The 25,808-nt window shown below is 38.2% G+C and overlaps 2 pseudogenes; both read left to right on the top strand.

The window, feature by feature from the left end:
• Window positions 1-8,505: 8,505 nt before the first annotated feature.
• LOC148576268 (uncharacterized) lies at window positions 8,506-13,847 on the top strand (annotated as a pseudogene).
• A 1,622-nt stretch (window positions 13,848-15,469) lies between these two features.
• LOC148576267 (uncharacterized) lies at window positions 15,470-25,303 on the top strand (annotated as a pseudogene).
• The last annotated feature ends 505 nt before the right edge of the window (window positions 25,304-25,808 follow it).

Below are 25,808 nucleotides of genomic sequence, written 5' to 3'. Positions count from 1 at the left end.
GAGTTGGGGGATGCTTCATTGTGAGTGTCTGTGGTTCGAAAATAGAGGGATTCCTTGCATGCACATATTCGCATGCCTAAAGCTCCAACACGTTGAAGTTATTCCAGAATGCTTAGTGTGCAAGCGTTGGACGAAGAATGCCAAGAGTGATCTCATGAAGTCAAACGTCGATGATCCAAGTGATTCTGATAAGGTACTAAAGTGTCGTTTAGGTGTGTTGGGTGCTGAGTGTTCTAGGTTGATGGATGTTGCATGTAAGAACTCAAGTGATTTTGTCAAAGCAATGAATGATTTTGTTAACACAATTACAAAACTCCAAAGTTGAGGTAAAAATCCACACAACGGTAATTTAGACGATGACTAAGTTGTTGACCCATTGGTGGTGAAGAGTAAGGGAGCTCCCAAGAAAAACTCAAAATTTAAGCAACAGAGAAGGTGTTCAAACTGTGGTGTGACAGGGCACTACAACAAAAGTTGTCTTAATGTTCCTGATAGAATCCTAAAGGAGCCGGTAGACGATGATACAGAAAAGAATATCAGCAGCCATCTTGACATCCTCACTAAGGTATCTCATACTTTGACCATGTCTAGAATTTTGTTGTCTGGTGATTCGGCATATTGTGTTTTGGATTTATAAATTATGTTATTTTTATGATTTTGTAACGGAAGATGATGTTTGGGTTGTGATCAGTGTAAAAGACATGACAGTGTGAAAAATCAGCAAAAGATGGAAAAGGATAGGAACATTGGTGGTGGAACAACACAAACCTCAACAGCTAAATCGGCTTTTACTGATCAAGTGAAAACATCAAGTCCTGGTCCCGATATCCCGGTTTGTGCATCTACAAGTAACGAAGAGTCCGGGATAAGTTCCAGACTAGCTGAGTCTCCTGTTTTGGCCCCTGAAACTGGAATGGCAGATTGAAGATGATTAAGATTTTGTGCATTTACTAATTACCTTTTATTGATGGTTTGTATAATTTGCATTCATTGATTGAATTGACATTTATTGAACTAGGAAGATTATGTCATTTTACGCATTTACTATTTAATTTTTGAAATTGCTTTATGACCTATTCTATCAATAACAGAACTTGAGCTTAATTTTAGTTCATTTGATATGTCCCGATGTACTGTAGTAATTAATTACCTATATTCCTAGTAAAATATGATGCAATATTTGATCCAGGTTTGCCTGACTCTTGATGGGGATTTGAGCATTATCTGTGCACTAGTATTGAGTACGAGTTGTGATTGATCATGGATGCACTGGTTTTAAATACTGAGTGTTCATTACTTCTAAGCTATTTAGTATCCGCAACTAATTAATCCAAGTCGGGATTAATAACGCCAAGTTTGACATTAAAATTAATCAAACATTTCATTGTACAGAGTAATCCATGTATATATAAGTCAAATTTCTGTTAGTTATGTTAATTCTTACTTTCACTCACTTTCACACCACGAGTTATGATTGATCATGGATGCACTGGTTTTCTCACAAGACTGCTATGCATCGTCACACTCACTTTCACTCCCTGGTCCAAACTCTGCTTCTACGCTGTAGAATTTGTTATTTTTCAAGGATATCAACATGTGATCATATTGGAAATCATGAATTATTAGTTAATGCATCTATATAATTTTATCTTTTCAATAATGACTTAGAGACTTAGAGTATCAGTTAAAATAACGAGTAAAGTACTATTTTAGTCCCTAACAATTGACTTTAGTCTTAATTTTGTCTTTAATACCTGAGACGTTATTTTTTCTAGTCCCAAATATTTTAGTCCATCCTATTTTAGTCCTCTACTTAAAATTAAATTTTTTTTCATTTTTTTTTGTTTTTTTGTATATTATCAATTTTTTCGTTTACTAAAATAGGACAAAATAAAACATTTAGAATAAAAATACGATGTTTAAAATGTTACTGAAAAAATTATTATGTACACTACCAGAAAAACGGAGTTTAGCCACCAAATTTTAACTACGAACTCTAAATCGTGATAAAAATAAACGAGCGTGCCTTCTATTTATCACTAAACATGGTCACAGTGGTGACCTTTTGCCACAAACAATATTTTCTATACTCCCTGTCTCACATTGACGTTCCATGACCGACCTGTCTTTAATAAATTTATTAAGCTATATTATTATTTTTTAAAAATATTCTAACATTAACACAAATTTTTAAAATTAAAACTAAAAATATAAAAAATTATAAAGATAATTCAAATATTCTAATATTTGAGCTACTTAAAAAGATAAAATTTATTTAGCTAAAATAATATAATTTGGATAGATAACAAAAAGTTCAGTAATTTTTTAGTAGAAAAAAATTTTCAGTAAAACTTTTAATAAAAATAAATTGTTTTATCATTTGTTAGATTTTAAAAATGACGATAAGTTAAAAAATAGTCTTTATGTACATGATTTAGTACCCCATACGTATCTTTGTGAGTACTGTACTCTTAGTATATACATAATTGGTACATATTATTAATTAATTATTTTATAAGTATTTGAAGTCATAAGAAATTGAATACTAATTAATTTATGAGTAATTACTCACTTGTATAAAAGTTCATAATTTTATTAAGTAACAAAGAAATTGATTTGTAAAACTTCTTATAATAATTTTTTCGACTGGTACGTCTTGACTTGCTCAATGGAGCTTCTCCCACTGAAATAGTACCCTGCTTTCTCTGATGCTTAGCGTCTCAAATTTTCTTGGTTGGGGGACTGGCTTCTAAAATGTTAGTTGTTGAACAGCACTCCAACCAGCTTAGAACTGAATTTGGATCTCCAGGAACATATTGCAAATGCAGGGCCATTATACTAGTTGATGAAGCAAGACATTAAAACAACATACCAATATTTTAACATGCTCAACATAATGGACATATCAAAAAGGAAATTGTAAGAGCTTAGAGTTACATGATGTAGCAATAGAAGATCCCTTTTTCAAATTTGAGATGAAGAACTATTGTTAATAAGAGATGGTACAAATAGAAACACATCACTTTAAGATAGGCAATCATATTTATCTTGATGGTATGAATTCCTATAGCTTCTTCGTGATTACATCACGGGTAATTAGTGCCTTTTACTCATCCAATCAGTACCGCAAAATGCTTTCCTTAAACAAATTAGTAGATAATAAGTAGCTCCCATTCAATTAGAGGTGAGGACCTGTAGTCTGGTGTCAATAATTAATATTACAGAACGAAATACAATTATAGGCCATTCATCCAACAGTTGAATTCTAGTTTCAATCAAACTCTTGTCACGTTTACAATAAAAGATACATGCTACAATACAGCATATCCACAATAAGTAGGCAAACTTTGAATAAAACACAAATTATCATACATGGTACAATGTACGTTACCTTTCGGATGAAAGAATTGGCTGGCATATTTGTAATTTTTGTAGCTATAGTAATTGGCTTGACAGGTTTGCCATCCTAAGGCACAAGTAGTTGAGAAGGAATATTGTTAGCAGTTGAATAAAACAGCATACTTGCAATCTCCCCCTTATGTCTCTACGGATTTAATATAGAGAAACTTGAAGCCAAAAATTTCATACTTTAATGGAATCATTTAACTCTACTTTGACAAAGTTAACAAACCAAATCTCTGTTCCCTTGAAAAGTGGCCTTCTCCTCAGAAAATTTAACACATGATAATAGTTTGAATATTTCACTCATCAGTCATACAATTGCACACTTTACACCACAGGGAAAGAAAAATTAGAAGAGCACCAAGAGAAATATATCAGATATCATAAGATTTTAGTTCTTGAACATTATCAGAGACTTCAATGGATTGCACTTATCTTGGATTTCAAACCCAACAACAGACTGTTTGACTCTTCTGCCACGAACAAGTGCTTGTAACTTGACAATGCCATACATACAGCATAATGTAGCCACAGCTTTTCTCGTAACAAGGTGCCCATGAATAAGTGCTTGCAACCTTATTATGCCGTTTAGGGCTCTAAATGCCCTTCGTGCCTTCATGAAAGATGTTTCCATTAGAAGACATAATACCAACTATGAAATGCAACAATTTATAAGAACTCACACAATCAAACCCTGATCTACGTATTCTCTTTCAAGTACATGTTTTTCAAATATTGGAGACAGAAGCAGTAGAAAACTTAAGACAACAACAAATGTTTTTATGAAATACAGAATTCTACCACGAGTTTCACAACAATGGGAACCAGGGAGCATTGGACTCCATGAAAGATACAGTTAAGAATTATCGAGATATGAGGAAAGTAATTATAATTTTTATTTTACAGACCATAAAGGTAAGAGTGACATAAGAAAGTAACAGATAACCTCTTCAGGAAACTAAAAAACCCAATATCACGAGGAGAGGGTGAAGCGTGAGAATGCCATGGACTTACCCATATAATCTGATTTGGAAGTAGAGGAAAGGAAGATGGTTTAGTGAAAATTAGGGAAGTGGCGATGCTTCAAACAGTGAAGTGCTAATCATCAATTATATACCCTCAATTATTGGCAAGCACAGCTAACTAAGTAGTAAAAACATAGAATTTCTTGTGCTATAGGAATCACATGCATTAACCAGTTAGCGTCACAAAAACGCTCCAAACCCAAAGATCATAACGAGCAAGGATCATGGGACTCAATGGAGGGTATATATCTATTAACAACAGAATTCGCGTGGATTCATCTCCGATGTGGAGAGCTCTCTGCGTTTCAGGCCGGCTTCCATCCCAGGTGGAAGCTTTCCTCCAACGTGGCTTCTCCTCAGGAAGGGTGCATGTGCTCCTCTCTGCTTTCGCCGTCAGGTGTCTTTTCTCGCGATTCCTTCACGCAAGTTCCTTTTTTCAAGGATTTGGTTGATTAGGTAATCATCAAATTGAACCCTAGCCCCTTTGCCTTCATCTCCTAATTTGATTTCCTTTGCCTTACCAAACATTGTCTACAACCTCTATTTCTTGGGACTTTGCTTCCCCGCCGTTCATCGCAGGTTAGGGATTTCTCCACAGAGTCTCAAATTGAAGATTTGGAATCAATCAATCAGGTACACTCTTCTGGTTCCTTTAGTTCCAAACATGTTTTCCTCTTTATCATTTTTCTTGTTTATAAGGCCAAAGATCTGAACTGGTGGCCAGCGGGTAGGGGTGGAAACAGGCCAGGCCAGGCCAGGCTTTGCTCTTAACAGGCCTGGCCTGTGATGCATTCGCATATTTGCTATATTAGCTAGTCAATTTAGTTAGTTTTAACTTAGTTTCATTCATTATCTTTGAAATAAACTAGCAATTTTATGAGTTTTACCTCCATACATTAAAACACTAAGAACTAGGTAAAATTGTTGGCCAAATTCATGCAAACATTCAAGGAGTTTATAAACAAGTTGATGTGAATGATTCCCTTGAAATTTATTTCATAAGATGGCAAAACTTTGAGGAACTTTGTTTGGTTTATGCTAGGTAATGAAGCTAGAAAGCAATGGAGCAAGAATGAGAGCAAGAAGGCTTAAAGATACATCAAGCTTGGCAAAGAAGCAGGGGTTTGCACGTTGCCAACTTGCACTTCTACTTGAGTGCTTGGCAATAACGCCAGGAGGCAAAGACTTGGTCCAGGGAAGGAGGATAGCACGTTGCCAACGCTGGAGTATAAAGGCGTGTGCAATAGCAACGTGGTGAGCAAAGCTTGGAGCAAGAAGGCAGCCACAAGGACATTGCCAACTTGAAGGTTCATTAACGTTCTCCAAGGCAACGCAGCAAACAAAGTTTAGTAACATGAAGAGGTTCGAGCACGTTACCACCATGCTGGAACAAAGGCGTGCTTGTGAACAACGTTGGCCAGTAACGCAGCAAGAAAGCAAGGCCTTGGAGAGGAGCTAGGGGAGCTCGAGCACGTTACCAACGCCAGCTTTCATTGGCGTGTTTCAAAGCAACGCTAGACACACACTCAAGGCACCCCTGACCTCCACTCGAGCACGTTGCCAACGCCAGCTTCCATTGGCATTTTCCAGGGTAACGTTGCAAGAATAGCTTGGTACCATAAGGAAACTCAAGCACGTTGCTGGACTGGGAGAGCATGAGCGTGTCCCAAGAAAATGCCAAGCAAGAAGCTAACTCAGGGGAAGAAGCATGCACGTTGCCAACGCCAAGTTCTGAAGGCGTGTTCATTGGCAATGCAACAAGCAAGATCTTGGGCAAACCATGAGTTCGAGTACGTTGCCAGCCAAGAGATGCAGGGGCGTGCTTGATAGTAACGTAGGCAAGCAACGCCAAGCGAGGAGGCTGTCCAGGAAAGGGAGCCAGCACGTTGCCAACGCCAGAATCCAAAGGCGTGTTTAGGGACAACGTTGCAAGCAAGGTTGGAAACTAGAAGGCAACCCTGGAGGGCAATCTCAAGACTCTAGCACGTTGCCAACGCCACCAACAAGGAAGTGTTTTGTGACAACGCCAAGCAAGGAAGCTATCCTGGAAGGAAGCCAGCACGTTGCCAACGCTGAGTGCATGGGCGTTATCCAAGGCAACGTAGCAAGCAAGCTTGGAGAGCAACCCCCCTCACTCGAGCACGTTGCCAACGCCAAGCTCTATAGGCGTGTTCCAAGGCAACGTGAGAAGCAAAGTTGAAGCCAGAAGGCAGCCCTGGAGGGGAGCAGCGAGCACGTTGCCAACGTGCCAACAAGGGGGCGTGTTCAGTAACAACGCCAGCCCCATGTCTCAGCCTTGAGAGGTTTGGCACGTTGCCAACATGGAAGAGAGGGTGCGTGTTCAGCAACAACTTCAACAAACTTGGCAGCCCGACCTTACCTTCTTTGAGGAAGCATAACTTGAGATAGAAAAATCCAATTGATATGATTTTAATAGCATTAGAAAGAAGACATTCTAAGCTTTTCAATGATATATGATAGTCCATATTGAAGCAGAGGATTGACACTCAAATTCTGGGCAACATTAAGCATGAAAGTGGAGTCAAGAAGAAGAAAACCAAGTTGTTAGCAACAACTTGAGCTAACAACGCCCAAGTATCAAAGCCTACTCTCAGGAAAATACCATGCACGTTGCCAACGTGCATTAAGGCTAGCGTTATTGGCAAAAACGCCAAGCCATTGGGCCAGGAACATTATGAACAAGCTCCTTCTCCCCTATTTAGCAACACTTCTTCCATTGAGTCAGGAATTCAACAAAGAGAAAGCCCACATTGTTAGCCCAAATCAAAGATCTCTGAAGGAGTTTTAGGAGTAGTATAAATAGAGAAGAGTTTGATACTTGGAAGGACTTTTTTTACTTTTTGCTTTTGAACTTGTTTTTAGACTTTTTTGACACTTAGACATTTTCTATTACACTAGTAATTTCTATTCTCTACTTTTTCTCACCGGTTTTCTATTTTGTTTTTCTTGCAACTTTGAATTACAGTTTGAAGAACTTCTTCTTCTTCTTCTTCATTCTTCTCTACACTTAGTTTAATTTTCATCTTTGCAATTGTTGTTGAAATTTGAGCTATGATTCACTAAACCCCATTTTCATTAGGGGGAAGAGCTCTGCTTGTTTGAATGAATTGATAACTCTTCTCCTCCTTCTTAATTCAAGTGGTTAATCTAAGAGGAAACTCTTGTTCTTCAAAGATTCAATCACCATCGAGAGAGAGATTAATCTATATGAATTATGTGGTGAATTTGAGAAAGGAGTCACATAATTCAGTTTAGAGTTCATCCTTTCATGATTTCCTTAATCAATACACTTTGGTTGGTATGTGAGATGTAACCTCCCTTAGTTGAGATTCTAGAAGTTGTGTGGCTTGGATTAGGAATTGAACTTCATATCTTCTCATGAACAATTAGATCACGAGAGTGGCAATTGGTTGTGTTGAGAGAAATTGAGTTACCAAGAGATTGGGACTCAATTACCCACAAGTTGCCAAGGATCTATACCCATGATTGAGAAGGAATTGACCAACATCAATTCAGGAGAATTTGCACCTCTGATCCCTAATGATCCTCTCCATCATCAATTCTCATTTCTTTTTCTCTTTAGTTGTTTGAATACCCATTACCCAATTCCCTTCTACATTCTTGCAATTCATTATTCTTGTCATTTACATTCTGTTTCTATATTTCTTGCTATTTACTCTTATGCTCTTTAAAATTCTGCAATCTTTACTTTCTTGCAATTTATCTTTAATGTCATTTAAGTTTCTTGCATTTTAAGTTTCAGTTATTTACTTTCATCTTCTTTCTCTCTTCTAGTTCTTTAAATTCCTTGCCATTTAAATTTTTGCAATTATGTTCAAAAATCACAAATCTCATGAAATCAAAACCATGTTTGCTTGACTAAATCTACCAATCTCCGTGGGATCGACCTCACTCTTAGTGAGTTTTATTACTTGATACGACCCGGTATACTTGCCGGTAATTACGTGAAATTAATTTTTTACGTATCAAGTTTTTGGCGCCGTTGCCAGGGAAAAACATTGTTGGAGAAGAGGATTCAGAAGGAGAAGACCAAGTCATGGAGGGAAATTCACATAACCATGCAGAGGGAGTTGCCAACAATAACAACCCACCTCAAAGGAGAGTTCTAGCTTCTTACACTCTCCCAAATCCAAGACACTGTTGGAGCAGTATACTCGCCCCCAATGTTCATGCAAACAATTTTGAATTGAAGCCTCAACTCATCACCCTCGTGCAGAACAATTGCTCCTATGGAGGAGGCCCCCTTGAGGACCCAAATCAACACCTATCTGTCTTTCTAAGAATTTGTGAAACTGTCAAGACAAATGGTGTGCATCCAGATGTTTACAAGCTGCTATTATTCCCATTTTCTTTGAGGGATAAGGCATTTCAATGGCTAGAGACATTTTCCAAGAAAAGTATCAACACTTGGGATGATCTGGTGAGTAAATTCCTATCCAAGTTCTATCCGCCTCAGAGGATCATTAGGTTAAAAATAGAGGTGTAAACATTCACTCAAATGGATGGGGAATCATTGTATGAAGCATGGGAAAGATACAAAACCTTGATTAGAAAATGTCCACCTGAGATGTTCAGTTAATGGGATAAACTTCAAAATTTCTATGAAGGGTTGACTGAAAAATCTTAAGAATCTTTGGATTACTCTGCAGGAGGCTCGCTACAATTGATGAATACAGCCGAAGAAGCTCAGAATCTCATAAACATGGTGACAAATAACCAATACTTCTTTGCTCATCAGAGGCAACGCCAACCCGTTCAAAAGAAGGGTGTGTTGGAACTAGAAGGAGTGGATACTATCTTGGCACAGAACAAGTTGATGCACCAACAAATCCAGCAACAAATGGAAATGATGGCTAAGAGAATAGATGGCCTCCAACTAGCTTCAGTGAGTACAACAAATCAGGCTTCAATTGAATGGGGTCGAAACGAAGCAGGCAATGCTGAGCAGCAATAAGAACAAGTTCAATACATGCAAAACACCTCAAGTTCATTTCAAAATGACTTTCATGGTGACACATACAACTCATCCTGGAGGAACCACCCCAACCTGAGATGGGGTGATAATCAAAACCAGTGGCAGAAGAACAACAACTCCAACCATTCCCGCAACACACACAACCAAAACCACTCATCCAACAACACTAACCAATACAAGAAACCACAAAACACATATCAACCACCTCACCACAATCCACAAACTCATCAAAATAGCATTCCCGCACCAACATCTAACCCCCAAAATTACCACACTACCCCTACAAACAACTTCCAGCAACCACATTCCACCCCCATCATACCACTAATTGATCATCATGAAAGTAGACTTTCAAGTCTTGAGGCAGCCCTACAAGCAATTGCTCAGTCCACTCAAAGCTTGATCAAAGTGCAAGAGAGAAATGAAGCCACCATGAAGAGCCTTGAACGGCAAGTGGGATAATTGGCTAAACAAGCTGAAAGGCCGACCAATGTCCTCCCAAGTGACACAGTACCCAACCCAAGAGAATAATACAAAGCTCTTCAGTTGAGAAGTGGCAAAGTAATTGGAGAAAGCTCTAACAAGGAAGCAACAAAACTCAAAGAGCAAGGCACAGCAAGCAAGCAAGGTGAAGACAAAGTATCAACACCTCAAGAAAGTAAAGAAGATAAAGAGCCACAAAGCAAGATACCCACTCAAGACAACCACTCCAATAACAAGGGGAATGTGAAGCCACAATAGGAGAACAAGAATGAAGGAGTGAAAGCCTATGTACCCAAGCTTCCATACCCAACCAGGATACACAAAGGAACGAAAGACCAACAATTCCCAAGGTTCTTAGAAATCTTTAAGAAACTTGAAATCAACATCCCATTGGCAGAGGCCTTGGAACAAATGCCACTATATGCAAAGTTTCTTAAAGAATTAATCACCAAGAAGAGAAGTTGGCAAGAGAAAGAAACAGTGATTCTCACTCAAGAGTGTAGTGCCATTATTCAAAAGGGATTGCCACCGAAACTCAAGGATCCATGCAGCTTCCTCATACCATGCACAATTGGGAGTATAGCTATTGACAAATCACTCTGTGACCTGGGAGCAAGCATTAACTTAATGCCCCTTACCATGATGAAGAAAATGATGATAAAAGAGTTGAAACCTACAAGGATGTCACTCCAACTTGCTGACAGATCTATCAAAATACCAAATGGTGTAGTTGAAATCCTCTTGGTGAAAGTGGAGAACTTTATATTCCCAGCTGATTTTGTGGTCCTAGATATGGACGAAGAGGGGAGCAACTCAGTTATCCTTGGTAGACCCTTTTTGGCTACAGCTAGAACAATCATTGATGTGGAAAAGGGAGAGATGATTTTCAGAGTACATGATGAGCAAATGACCATAAATGTCTTCAAGGCAATGCAACACCCCGTCGAGAAAGAGAGTTGCATGAGGATTGATGTGGTGGATTCTTTGGTTGAAGAAGTACTTGAAATAAACCATCAAGTGAAACAGGAGGAAGCCAAGAACATCCAAGGACAAGAAGAGAACAAATTGGAAGCACCAGAGGAACCAAGTGAAACTAAGAAAGAAGAGGCACCACAACAAGATTTGAAACCACTACCCCCTCATCTTAAGTATGCATTTCTTGGTGAAAAGGACAGCCTCCCAGTGATCATCAATTCTACATTAAATGCAGAGGAAGAAGAAAAGCTACTTGTAGTATTGAGAGCTAACAAAGAGGCGTTGGGATGGACCATTGATGACTTGAAAGGCATAAGCCCTGCCATTTGCATGCACAAAATACTCTTGGAGGAAAATTCTAAACCAGTGGTACAACCTCAGAGAAGATTGAATCCCACAATGAAAGAGGTGGTCCAAAAAGAAGTACTGAAGCTATGTAAAGCTGGGATCATTTATCCCATCTCTGACAGTCCATGAGTTAGCCCAGTTCAAGTAGTACCAAAGAAAGGTGGGATGACTGTCATTGTCAATGAGAAGAATGAGATTATTCTAACAAGAACAGTGACTGGATGGAGGATGTGCATTGACTATAGGAGGCTGAATGATGCCACACGAAAGGACTATTTCCCCCTTCCTTTTATTGACCAGATGCTGGAAAGGCTGGCTGGCCATGCTTATTACTGTTTCCTTGACGGATACTCTGGATATAACCAAATAGTAGTTGACCCCATGGATCAAGAGAAGACCTCCTTTACCTGCCCTTTTGGAGTCTTTGCTTACAGGAGAATGCCATTCGGACTGTGTAATGCCCCAGCTACCTTTTAGAGATGCATGCTATCAATCTTCTCGGACATGGTAGAAAAATTTATTGAAGTCTTTATGGATGATTTCTCTGTCTTTGGTGATTCTTTCAATACTTGCTTGCACCATCTTCCCTAGTCTTGAAGAGGTTCCAAGAAACCAATTTGGTTTTAAACTGAGAGAAATGCCATTTCATGGTACCCGAAGGCATTGTTCTTGGTCACAAAATTTCAAGAGAGGGTATAGAAGTTGACAAGGAAAAAGTAGAAATTATAGAAAAACTTCCTTTACCAACTAGTGTGAAAGCTGTTAGAAGCTTCTTAGGGCATGCTAGATTCTATAGAAGATTCATCAAAGATTTTTCCAAAATAGCAAAGCCACTAAGCAATCTGCTGGTGGTAAACAATCCGTTCCTCTTTGATGATGAATGTAAACATGCCTTTGAAACTTTAAAAGCTAAGCTCACCACAGCACCAATCATCACACCCCCAAGTTGGGGATTGCCTTTTGAACTCATGTTTGATGCAAGTGACCTTGCAATTGGTGTTGTGTTGGGGCAGAGGAAGGAAAAGAAGCTTCATGTTATCTACTATGCAAGTAAGGTATTGAATGAAACGCAAAGAAATTACACTACAACAGGGAAAGAGTTACTAGCTGTGGTATATGCTTTTGATAAGTTTAGACAATATTTGATTGGATCTAAAGCTTTAGTATATACTGACCATGCTGCTCTTAAGTATCTTATGTCAAAACAGGATGCCAAACCAAGGCTAATCAGATGGGTACTGCTCCTACAAGAGTTTGACATTGAGATAAAGGATAGAAAAGGTAGTGAAAATCAAGTTGCTGACCATCTATCAAGGGTGCCACAAGATGCATGTCAAGACAATCTTCAATCAATAAATGAAGAATTTCCAGATGAGCACCTCTTGCAAATTCAACATATCCCTTAGTTCGCAGACATGACCAGCTACAAGGCAGGAAGGATCATCCCACAAGAATACACACAACAACAAGTCAAGAAGTTGTTACATGAGGCCAAGTTCTTCTTCTGGGATGAACTATTTCTATTCAAAAGATGCCCAGATGGAATGATAAGAAGGTGTGTACCGGAGGTTGAGATGAAGGACATACTATGGCATTGTCACAACTCAAGCTATGGTGGCCATTTTGGAGCTGAAAGAACTGCTGCAAAGGTGCTTCAAAGTGGCTTCTACTGGCCTTCCATCTTCAAGGATGCTAGAGACTTTGTGAGCCATTGCAATGAATGTCAAAGAACAGGGGGTTTGACAAGGAAAAATGAGATGCCTCAGAAGTTCATTTTGGAAGTGGAGCTCTTTGATTTGTGGGGAATAGACTTCATGGGACCCTTCCCTCCATCCTACAAATTCAAATACATTTTGGTGGCAGTAGAGTATGTTTCAAAATGGGTAGAAGCAATAGCCACCACCACATGTGATACCAACGTGGTATTGCAATTCCTAAAGAAAAACATCTTCACTAGATTCGGAGTGCCCAAGGGACTTATAAGTGATGGAGGAAGCCACTTCAATAACAAGCAATTAAATTCTCTACTCAACAAATATGGAGTTACTCACAAAGTGGCCACACCTTATCACCCACAGACAAATGGGCAGGCTGAACTTGCTAACAGAGAACTAAAGAGGATTCTGGAGAAAACTGTGGGAGCAACAAGAAAGGATTGGGTTCAGAAGCTGGATGATGCACTTTGGGCATACAGAACAGCATTCAAAACACCCATAGGAAAATCTCCATTTTAGCTGGTGTATGGGAAGGCATGCCATCTCCCTGTGGAGCTTGAACACAAGGCCTTTTGGGCCACCAAACTTTTGAATTTAGATGCTCAAGTAGCAGGAGAAAAGAGGTTACTACAACTCAATGAATTAGAGGAATTCAGATTGGAGGCATATGAAAATGCCAGAATATACAAAGAAAGAACAAAGAGGTGGCATGACAAGAGGATCTCCCAAAGAACATTCGAACCAGGCCAAAAAGTGTTGCTATTCAACTCAAGACTGAAGATTTTCCCTGGAAAGCTCAGGTCTAGATGGACTGGTCCATACACCATCACCAAAGTATCCCCTCATGGCTATATGGAATTACTTGATGAAGCCTCAAAATAGACTTTCACAGTTAATGGGCATAGGGTGAAACTTTATCTTGGTGGCCCCTGGAGCAAGGAAGAAAATGTGCACTTACTAACATGAGCAAAAGAGCTGCAATGTCAAGCTAAGGACGATAAACAAGCGCTTCATGGGAGGCAACCCATGCACAGGAGTCTTTTATTTTCATACTTTAGTGATAATAAAGAGTGAACTAGCATATAGTGTATGCAAGGAACTAAGTTTGGTGTGGCCAATCTTGAAATAATTGCAAAAGTCTCTTTTTACAACACTTAGTCACAAACTAAGTTTGGTGTCCATATATACACGAAAATGCTAGACCATGGAACAACAGTGTAGTTATTTCTTTTAGTGATATGAAAGCAATCATAAAAAAAAAAAGTATGAGTCCAAATACAAGAAATTATAACGTCTTTGTATTCTTGCTGCAGGGAAGTGAAAGAAAGAAGTGATGGGAGAATCTTGAAGGAAGGATCACGGACACACACAAAAGAAAGGAGAAGTCACATGCACCTTGGGCTTTGTACATCCATATATACCTTGGATTGTGTGCATTGAGGAAAACACCTTAGCATGCATTTGGCAAAGAAGATTCATTTTCCCTATGCCTTGACCGAACCTTCAAGACCATTCCCCCATCATAAATATCACTTTAACCACTCCAACCACAATCATCAAACCTCACTTTATCCTCACTTATATACCATTCTCCATCACCCCATTTCATCAATTCACCTCAACCGAAATCACACTCAACTTTTAAATCATCCTTGCTTTGCAGATTTTAGCTTTGATCCTATGTTTTGCTCAACAAAATTTAGAGTGCACCATTTCCCGTAGCTTACCCGAACCACCCCCTTCTTCATTCCCTCTCACAATCACTTTCAAGCTTGTATTCCTTACCTTGTCACCATATCCATCTACACCCCTTTCATAATTATTCTCTTTATGCTTGAGGACAAGCATTCCTCTAAGTTTGGTGTTGGAGGATTTGACCCTTGCAATTGAATTTCAATGGCCTCATCATCAAGAGCTAGGAAGGACAAGCAACCCGTAGAAGGTGAAGAACAAAACACCTTTGATCGAAGAAGATTCAAATCCAAACACAATGAGCGCATCTTTAGTTGGATGTCAGGCAAAGACGTTGTCCCGGAGTTACCTTTCAAGCTAAGAAAGGAGGAATACTCTGAGATACAAAAAATAATTAGGAAGAGGGGATGGGAGCTTCTCTGTAACCAACCTCAAGAAGTGAGCATGGTTCTCATCCATGAGTTTTACACTAATGTGATAAGAGAATTTGATGATGAAGAGCCATACATGAGCTATGTAAGAGGGTGACTGTTGACTTTAGTCCAAATGCCATCAACAGGGTGCTAAAGGTCAAACCAAAACGGTTCAAACAAGCTAGCTATGAGGAAAGAGTTAAAAATGATCCAAGGTATGTAGATGTGTTAGGTGACCTGTGCAAAGTAGGCACGGATTGGGTGTTGGATTCACAAGGACAACCACTCAAACTCAGAAGAGGTGATCTCATACCTCAAGCAAAAGGATGGCATGACATAGTGAGGAGATCATTGATTTCTACTTCAAATAATTCTGAAGTAACAGTGAATAGAGCAATAATGATCCACTGCATAATGAAAGGAGGGGAGATCAATGTTGGAGAAATTATAGCCAAGAACATCATTGACATAGCTCAGAAGGTCAAACAGGATAGCTGGCTAGGATATCCTAGTACTATTCTACGCTTATGTGAAGAAGCTAGAGTACCTCTCGAAGAATTTGAAGAAACTGACGTGGTATCTATTGGAAAGCCTCTCACCAAGGAGAGATTGGAATTTGTCACCACAACCCAATTGGAGAGACAACCTTTAGCAAGAAAAAAGAAAAGGAAAGAAGCAAGACAAGAGGAAGAGCCTCAAGAAATGGAAGAAACAAGTACCTTGAACATGAATCAACTCCAAGCCGCTTTGGAAGGAATCTCTGGGCAATATTCACAAATTCAAAGAAGCCAAGAGGAACAAGCTCAACAACAAAGGGACCTTTGGCAGGTAATGAATCAGCAAAGAGAAGTTCAAATTCAATGGATGAGTCAGCAAAATGAATATCAAACACACATGGTGGAACTACAACAAGAACAATATGCCAAGATGTATGAAGTCATCAACAATTCAACTGTTGAATATGAAAGATCCATGGAAAAGGTAATACAGGAACAAGCTCAACTAAGGAAAGAGCAAGCTCAACAAAGGGAGCTTCTCCATAGGTTGGATGCTAGACATGACACATTTCACAGAGTTCAATGAAAGCAGAATGTTCAAGGAGGCCAGACATAGAGATAGAATTGACTATGATATATGCACCCAAGAAAAACTCAGCTACCTTTGTGGAGCACCCCCATTGCTCAACCCACAAATCAAAAGTTTTAATGAAGCGCGCAAGGTATTTGAAGAGCAGGAACTTGCAAGGGTGAGATTCAATGCTGAGAGGCTAAAGGAGAAGATGATAAGCTCAGGAGTATGGAAAAGAGAAGAGGGGGACTCAACAACAAAACAACAAGGAAAAATAAGAAAGAAAAAGAAAGAAGATCCAAAGGGCAAAGGAAAGGGACATAAAGACTAAAGGTGGTGAAGTTCTTTTCTTTAGTACTTTAAATAAAGAAGATGTATGTCTGAAAGATGGTATACCTTCTAAGTTGTTTTCCTTTATGCATTCTCAGTTATGTTGCCTATTCCATATATCACTCACATGCTTGGAATGTTTGCTTGTCTTAAATACTTTTACTTGTCAATGGAATAAAAGATGTAGTTTGAACAAAGACAGAGAGAAATCTAGCCTAGGAGAACAAGATTGTCTGATACAAAGTGTTAGTACATATATGCTTTCATTGTGAACGAATCAAGGGCTCAAGAAATCAAAAGGAGTTAAGATGCTTGCTTATACAAAACTAGTTGGTTAAGGGCCATAAGACTCAAGAAGTTAGAAGCACAAAGATCCTTAACAATGAAGTAATACACAAAATTTTGAAGAGAAGAAAAAAAAAGAGAAATAAAGAAAACAAAGAATAAAAAGAATGAAAGGCTAGGCATCAATGACAAAAATTTGGATATGTGTCTGTGGTGATTGATGTTGGGAGACATACTTGGGCTAGTAAATCCGAGGGGTGCTTCATCACCCGGTAACATGAGTTAACTAACTCGGGATTATTGATTGAAAACTCACATTCAAGAGTAGCTCTATAACAGAACATTTAGCAACCCAAAGAGGTGCTGGACACCACTATCCAGATAAAGTTTCAATGTTATATGCCTGTGATTGAATGTGTTAAGGAGAGAGGCTTGAGTTAGTAAATCTTTAAGAGTGCTTCAACACTTAACAACTTAAACCAACTGGTTTGGGATTGTTGATTGAAAGCTTATGCTAAAGAGCCGCCTTAAGACAAGATTTTTAGCTCAATTGAAACAAAGGAAAAGTGAAAAAGGGAGAAAAGAAAAGTAGAGAAAAGAATAGCTTAAGGACTATGTGCTAAGGTATAGAAAAAGAGTCTAGTGAAATTAACCAACCTAGTATTGGAGCAAGCATTTCAACTAAGAATTTAGATTAGTCTTGATCAGTTACACTAAACAGATGACTACACAATTGAGGATGACATATTTCATGGAAGAATTCTTCTCTGTTAATACATTCAATTCTTGCATCTTAAACTCTTTTGTCAAATTATTTTATCTCTTGCTTGAGGACAAGCAATATTTTAAGTTTGGTGTTATGATGCATTCGCATATTTGCTATATTAGCTAGTCAGTTTAGTTAGTTTTAGCTTAGTTTCATTCATTATCTTTGAAATAAACTAGCAATTTTATGAGTTTTACCTCCATGCATTAAAACACCAAGAACTAGGTAAAATTGTTGGCCAAATTCATGCAAACATTCAAGGAGTTTATAAACAAGTTGATGTGAATGATTCCCTTGAAATTTATTTCATAAGATAGCAAAACTTTGAGGAAGTTTCTTTGGTTTATGCTAGGTAATGAAGCTAGAAAGTAATGGAGCAAGAATGAGAGCAAGAAGGCTTAAAGATACATCAAGCTTGGCAAAGAAGCAGGGGTTTGCACGTTGCCAACTTGCACTTCTACTTGAGTGCTTGGCAATAACGCCAGGAGGCAAGACTTGGTCCAGGGAAGGAGGATAGCACGTTGCCAACGCTGGAGTATAAAGGTGTGTGCAATAGCAACGTGGTGAGCAAAGCTTGGAGCAAGAAGGCAGCCACAAGGACATTGCCAACTTGAAGGTTCATTAACGTTCTCCAAGGCAACGCAGCAAACAAAGTTTAGTGCCATGAAGAGGTTCGAGCACGTTACCACCATGCTGGAACAAAGGCGTGCTTGTGAACAATGTTGGCCAGTAACGCAGCAAGAAAGCAAGGCCTTGGAGAGGAGCTAGGGGAGCTCGAGCACGTTACCAACGCCAGCTTTCATTGGCGTGTTTCAAAGCAACGCTAGACACACACTCAAGGCACCCCTGACCTCCACTCGAGCACATTGCCAACGCCAGCTTCCATTGGCGTTTTCCAGGGTAACGTTGCAAGAATAGCTTGGTACCATAAGGAAACTCAAGCACGTTGCTGGACTGGGAGAGCATGAGCGTGTCCCAAGAAAACGCCAAGCAAGAAGCTAACTCAGGGGAAGAAGCATGCACGTTGCCAACGCCAAGTTCTGAAGGCGTGTTCATTGGCAACGCAACAAGCAAGATCTTGGGCCAACAATGAGTTCGAGCACGTTGCCAGCCAAGAGATGCAGGGGCGTGCTTGATAGTAACGGAGGCAAGCAACACCAAGCAAGGAGGCTGTCCAGGAAAGGGAGCCAGCACGTTGCCAACGCCAGAATCCAAAGGCGTGTTTAGGGACAACGTTGCAAGCAAGGTTGGAAACTAGAAGGCAACCCTGGAGGGCAATCTCAAGACTCTAGCACGTTACCAATGCCACCAACAAGAAAGTGTTTTGTGACAACGCCAAGCAAGGAAGCTGTCCTGGAAGGAAGCCAGCACGTTGCCAACGCTGAGTGCATGGGCGTTATCCAAGGCAACGTAGCAAGCAAGCTTGGAGAGCAACCCCCCTCACTCGAGCACGTTGCCAACGCCAAGCTCTATAGGCATGTTCCAAGGCAACGTGACAAGCAAAGTTGAAGCCAGAAGGCAGCCCTGGAGGGGAGCAGCGAGCACGTTGCCAACGTGCCAACAAGGGGGCGTGTTCAGCAACAACTTCAACAAACTTGGCAGCCCGACCTTACCTTCTTTGAGGAAGTATAACTTGAGATAGGAAAATCCAATTGAGATGATTTTAAGTGCATTAGAAAGAAGACATTCTAAGCTTTCTAATGATATATGATAGTCCATATTGAAGCAGAGGATTGACACTCAAATTCTGGGCAACATTAAGCATGAAAGTGGAGTCAAGAAGAAGAAAACCAAGTTGTTAGCAACAACTTGAGCTAACAACGCCCAAGTATCAAAGCCTACTCTCAGGAAAATACCATGCACGTTGCCAACGTGCATTAAGGCTAGCGTTATTGGCAAAAAACGCCAAGCCATTGGGCCAGGAACATTATGAACAAGCTCCTTCTCCCCTGTTTAGCAACACTTCTTCCATTGAGCCAGGAATTCAACAAAGAGAAAGCCCACATTGTTAGCCTAAATCAAAGATCTCTGAAGGAGTTTTAGGAGTAGTATAAATAGAGAAGAGTTTGATACTTGGAAGGACTTTTTTTACTTTTTGCTTTTGAACTTGTTTTTAGACTTTTTTGACACTTAGACATTTTCTATTACACTAGTAATTTCTATTCTCTACTTTTTCTCACCGATTTTCTATTTTGTTTTTCTTGCAACTTTGAATTACAGTTTGAAGAACTTCTTCTTCTTCTTCTTCATTCTTCTCTACACTTAGTTTAATTTTCATCTTTGAAATTGTTGTTGAAATTTGAGCTATGATTCACTAAACCCCATTTTCATTAGGGGGAAGAGCTCTGCTTGTTTGAATGAATTGATAACTCTTCTCCTCCTTCTTAATTCAAGTGGTTAATCCAAGAGGAAACTCTTGTTTTTCAAAGATTCAATCACCATCGAGAGAGGGATTAATCTATATGAATTATGTGGTGAATTTGAGAAAGGAGTCACATAATTCAGTTTAGAGTTCATCCTTTCATGATTTCCTTAATCAATATACTTTGGTTGGTATGTGAGATGTAACCTCCCTTAGTTGAGATTCTGGAAGTTGTGTGGCTTGGATTAGGAATTGAACTTCATCTCTTCTCATGAACAATTAGATCACGAGAGTGGCAATTGGTTGTGTTGAGAGAAATTGAGTTACCAAGAGATTGGGACTCAATTACCCACAAGTTGCCAAGGATCTATACCCATGATTGAGAAGGAATTGACCAACATCAATTCAGGAGAATTTGCACCTCTGATCCCTAATGATCCTCTCCATCATCAATTCTCATTTCTTTTTCTCTTTAGTTGTTTGAATACCCATTACCCATTTCCCTTCTACATTCTTGCAATTCATTATTCTTGTCATTTATATTCTGTTTCTATATTTCTTGCTATTTACTCTTATGCTCTTTAAAATTCTGCAATCTTTACTTTCTTGCAATTTATCTTTAATGTCATTTAAGTTTCTTGCATTTTAAGTTTCAGTTATTTACTTTCATCTTCTTTCTCTCTTCTAGTTCTTTAAATTCCTTGCCATTTAAATTTTTGCAATTATGTTCAAAAATCACAAATCTCATGAAATCAAAACCATGTTTGCTTGACTAAATCTACCATTTAACTGAAGTTGCTTAATCTACCAATCTCCGTGGGATCGACCTCACTCTTAGTGAGTTTTATTACTTGATACGACCCGGTATACTTGCCGGTAATTACGTGAAATTAATTTTTTACATATCATCCTGCAGCCTGTTATAGGCTTTTTTCAGAGTACTAAGCCTGACCTGGCCTGAAGCCTGTTAAAAGGCCTGCTAATTTTTTTTACAAAAATAAAAATATTATTTTAAAAAAAATATTTTTTAATAAACATATTTATATATAAAATGTCATATTTAATATTTATAAGAATTTTTAAACTTTAAAGTATTTAAAATATATAAAATTATTTATAATTAAATATAGTAAATTTAAAATATCTCATTATTTTGTTAATAATAAAAAATTATTTATATATATAATTATGTATTAAAAGGCCCAGACAGGCCTAACAGGCCAGGCCAAGCTAATTAGTGAGCCTGGGCCTGGCCTATTAACATAATAAGGCCTTTATAATAGCCTGAGCATGTGCCTATTTTATAATAGGCCAGGCCAAATGCAGGCCAGGCTGCAGGCCCCTGGCAGGCCGCCTGGCCTTTTTCCACCCCTACCAGCGGGGTTTTCAATGTGCCTGCGCAGAGGGCCTGAACTGGTGTCGTTTCGTCGATTTCTCCTGACTTGGAAGTTATTCAACTCAATAGAAGCAATAATTCCTATTCAGAGCTGGATTTGGATAGTTTGATTGTTGTAGTGGAAAGCAGTGTCTCACCCGGAGGAAGGAGTTCGACCAAGAGGCGCAAGATGAACGACGATAGAGTGGTTCTTCTGATTCTTGAGCACTCACCTTCTGCCATCATCGCCATCCCCTGCGGTGTTACCGTTACCGCAATGGGCTTCTTCTTCGGCGTGTCTGAACGAGATCATGAGCACCAGTATGGCGAAGCAGTTTGGAAGGTTTCTCTCTGTCACTTTCTCTTTCTTTCTCTTTCATGCTCTCTCGCTCTCACTCCCAAACCCTAGCTCTTTAACCCGGTTTTTTTCCTTCCAGTTCGTATTTCTCTTTAATCTTCGCCAATTTCTTCCTTTATTATTCTGAAATCACCAATCGCTACGATCCCCACCCACAATCCTAACCGTAGCTACTCGAATTCGTCGTCTGAGTGGAACCTCAACAACCTGGTTGACACATTCTGGTCTGAGATCTCAACCGGCTTCCCCCTCATGTACGGATTTTCTCGATCTCTGCTTCTGAATTTTTTATCTTTTTGATTTGGGGTTTTCAGCTGCGTTTTCTTTGCCCAGGGTTTGAGCTGTTTTATTTTATAAAAGTTGACTTATATTAAGGCTAATAATTGTCAGTTGCATCCTGATTCCCTTGAATAGGTTTCATTTCTTATGGGAGTTACTAATTCATTTAGTTCTATTTTGTGTTTGAATTCTGTACTTTGTCAATTTTCTATTTCTCTAATAAGTTGATGTTGCGCTTTATAAACTGATAGAGTGATAGAATCATAAGTTCTCTTTGCAAAGCTCATTAAATTTTTTGTGGAAGGTTTTTCATTCAGCATAAAGCTGTTGAGTGATGTCTGTTGTTTTATAATGCTTCAGGTGTTTTTGTCTCTTTCATTTGATGAAGATCTTGGGATGTTTGAGAAGAAAGACGATGATCAGAAATTTAAAAGCAAGAAAAATAAAAAGAGAATAAACATGGAGGCATCAAATCAGTTCCTAGATAATGACAGAAAGAGAACTAATCATGAATTGATCTCTAAGATAAAAGTGGAGGTAATTTTTATATATAAATCACTTATTATGATTGTTCTGGTTATTGTTTGAGATAAGATTGAATTGATACTTTCTGTAGGTTGAAGCTGACTACAAGGCTGCAACTTTTGCCCTAGATGTTATGGAGAGGAGACAAATGCAATCTGAAACACTCTTTACCGTGTTTGACACGTATTTTTGCAATTTGAAGCACACAATGCATTCTATAGCACCAGGTTTGTATTTACACAATATGTTTGTGTATATGTATTACAGTGAGGCACCATTTCTTGTTGGATTGATAGGGTGTGGTATTTTTTATTTTTTTTATCATTTAGTTTTTAAAATGGGGGAAAAGAAACCTGTTTTTCTTGAAAAAATATTAATTATTAAAAAATTTCAATTTTCAGACATTTAGATGTCTTTGAGGAGGATAATATAAGAAAGAGAATAGAGATTATTCAGATACACCTAGAAAATCTAGTGTTTATTGGATGTGATGCTTATCTTGTGCTAAGGAGTACCTTATGCCCGGCCGGCAGCTGGCCCTTTATAGGGGCTGCAAATCCTGGTGAACTTTATTGTGAGCCTGTGAAGTCTCTTTGCTCCATTGTGCAAGCAAATGTGTATACGCGTAGGGTTTAGTAATAGTATGTGAACATATATTGCATATGATGCTCAGAAAAGTATCAAGACTCCCTTTTAATATCCATACATGGTGATATGTTAGTTTAAACTTGATGCTTTGCATATCTTTTTGCTGGTTTCATATATTGTTATATCTTACAATTTTCTTTTCTTTATTTTCTAATTAAAAAAATTCATTCTTTTTCTTTCGCAGTGTTTATTTTTCTCTTATGTTGTATTTAATTCTTGGGATGGTTACTGGTCATATTCTGTTTAAATGGATCATAATTTCCTTCACTTTCTTTTTCAAGCCTGAAGTAAATACTGGGGCATTATCTGCTGCAGTGGAATCCCCCCATTGTTTGCTCCTTGTCTCAAAAAAATGAATTGATTGACCTTGACTTCATGTGGGACCTAATGAACCATCTCAAAAAGGAAAAAATGAATTGATTGCGCTTAGGTGGGGAAAGTAATTCTCTTATTATTACTCACATGGAAAATCAAATTTTGGTGGTTTGGTGGGAGAAGTGACATCATCTGCTATAACAAATAGTACTATCTTCTATTATTCTGTTAGAAGAATTATTTGGTCAATGAGAGTCTTGTGGCTTATTCTCACTCCCACTCTCCGTTGTCATTTTTTCTTTCTTATTTTTACTCCATGATATAAAAGAATGTGAGAAGAAGATTTGTGTGATTGGCGAGTGAAGTGAAGATGAACGGAAGAGGTAAATAGAGATCTGGCTTGCCGAGGTACAGCACCAGCGGAGCACTTCTAACAATGTGACTTTTTTTGCTGCTTTCAGGTAAAGTTTTTTAAAGATTTTTCTATGCTCGATGTTATTGTCAAAGTCATTGTCTTGGATCTTAATTGTTTAGAATTAGTTTGCTTTTATTAGTTTTGCTATCCATGGTGGCACAATTCTTAATTGCTCAAATTAAGGAATGCTAGTTTGTTTTTTTATAATGGTTATGCTGCACTAGCTCATTGTTGTTGGGCTTGCTATTTTGTTGTTTTGCTTTATGAATGGCAATATGTTTTGGAGTCATGCACTCATGCTTATGTGGTAGATATCCATGGATCTATTAAGGATGGACATACCAATTTGAATATATGTCTACTCAAAAGATCATATTTGTTTGCTATTTATATACAGGGAATCATTCAATAATATCAAGATTTGAAGGATTGGATTCTGTCATGAGGCTCAAACTTGATTTGGTTGAGGTGATTATTTTTAGTTTATTATTTTTTTAGACTATTTTTTCATGTAACTGATATTTTGATATACTTGCATATAGAGGTGTGGAGTTGAAGTAGGTTAGTAGGTCACATAAATTTATTGAAGTTGTCCACTAAAAAAATATTTCCAGTGATTCTATCATAATCTGAAATTTGGTAAAGAGTGTGATCATTTTTGCCTCACCAGGAGCATATCCTTGATAGTAGAAAACTCCACTGTAGGTGAACAAAAAACTACTGGGATTCAGAAAAGTCTTGTGATCCTAAAGAAATAAAAGTAAATAATTTTCTCATTGCCCCGGCTGAGAAAAAATGCTTCAGGCATGCAATTCCAGAAAAATTTACCAAGTTTAGATTCAGTAAAATAGGAACATTAGAAGTGCCACTACCATGTTCATTCAGAGTTAGTTAATTAACTATTAACTATAACCAAGTCCCCCATCTACCTTCCAAGCTAACACCTAATTTAATTTCTAAATGTACTTAGAACGAACATAATAATTAAATCCATTGTTATCTCCCACTGTTACTGATGAATTGTGAATAAAAGATTTGATTATTATTAATGCACAAATTAAACCTACTTCCTTGAAAGACTTTTAATTTGTCTTTGTTTCGAAGCAATGAAATCCTCAAAGCAGAGAGGATTGAAGGCCTTATGTTGTAGTAGTTGTAGGAGGCTTAGTATGTCTTCCATAGAGAAAGCAGAGAGTTCATCAGTCTCTGATTGGATGCCTTCGGTGTCAAGCGTCGCACAAGTCATGGTGCAAGAGAGACTTGAACAATTGATTAGGGAGAGAAGGCTGGAAGAGAGATGCAGGAGGCAACAGCAAAACAATAGAGAAATGCTCTTATGATACAAGAGAGGATATTAGGGAGTCCATGTGGAGATGATAACAACATATCACATTAAAAAAGCCAGAGATTTAGACTACTCAACTATTATATCTCCATGAACTTCAATAAGTACCATGGTCTTATACTTGAGCTTTTTCATGAGGCTTGTACTAATTTATTCTTATAATGTAATGGCATTGGTAATAACCATTCATCAAGCTAAGGTTATTGTGTGTGTTAGCCTTTAATCCACTCTCGCTTAATTGAAGTAGAAGCCACTACTCATACTCATGCCTTTTATGTCTCCGATAGATATTATATTAGACACATGCGGCTGTAGCTATATGCAATTAAGGATTGATTAATATTTCAATGAATTATATTAGATTAGAATTAGATAGGTTTTGTTTTCTAGATAGATTTTGGACAAATTTATCACAAATTTAAATTTTATTTAAAAGATTGTTACTGATTAATAAACTGTTGTATATATAAAATAAAATTTGAATATCTAATAATTAATGAAAAAAGTGAGACAGTTAAAGTGATTACTGAACTTACCCAAATTAGTTGATTAAGTTACTTAGGATGTGTTTGGTTTTGCGTTGGAGAGGAGAGAAGCACGTTTGAATCCCTTGAACGCTTCATCTTTATGTTTGGCAACGTTTCTATCCTCTGAACGCAGAAGTAAT

This window comes from Arachis ipaensis, chromosome B1 (assembly GCF_059453495.1).
Source record: "Arachis ipaensis isolate K30076 ecotype BB chromosome B1, ASM5945349v1, whole genome shotgun sequence".
NCBI lineage: Eukaryota > Viridiplantae > Streptophyta > Magnoliopsida > Fabales > Fabaceae > Arachis > Arachis ipaensis.
This window is presented reverse-complemented; position numbering and strand designations above follow the sequence as displayed.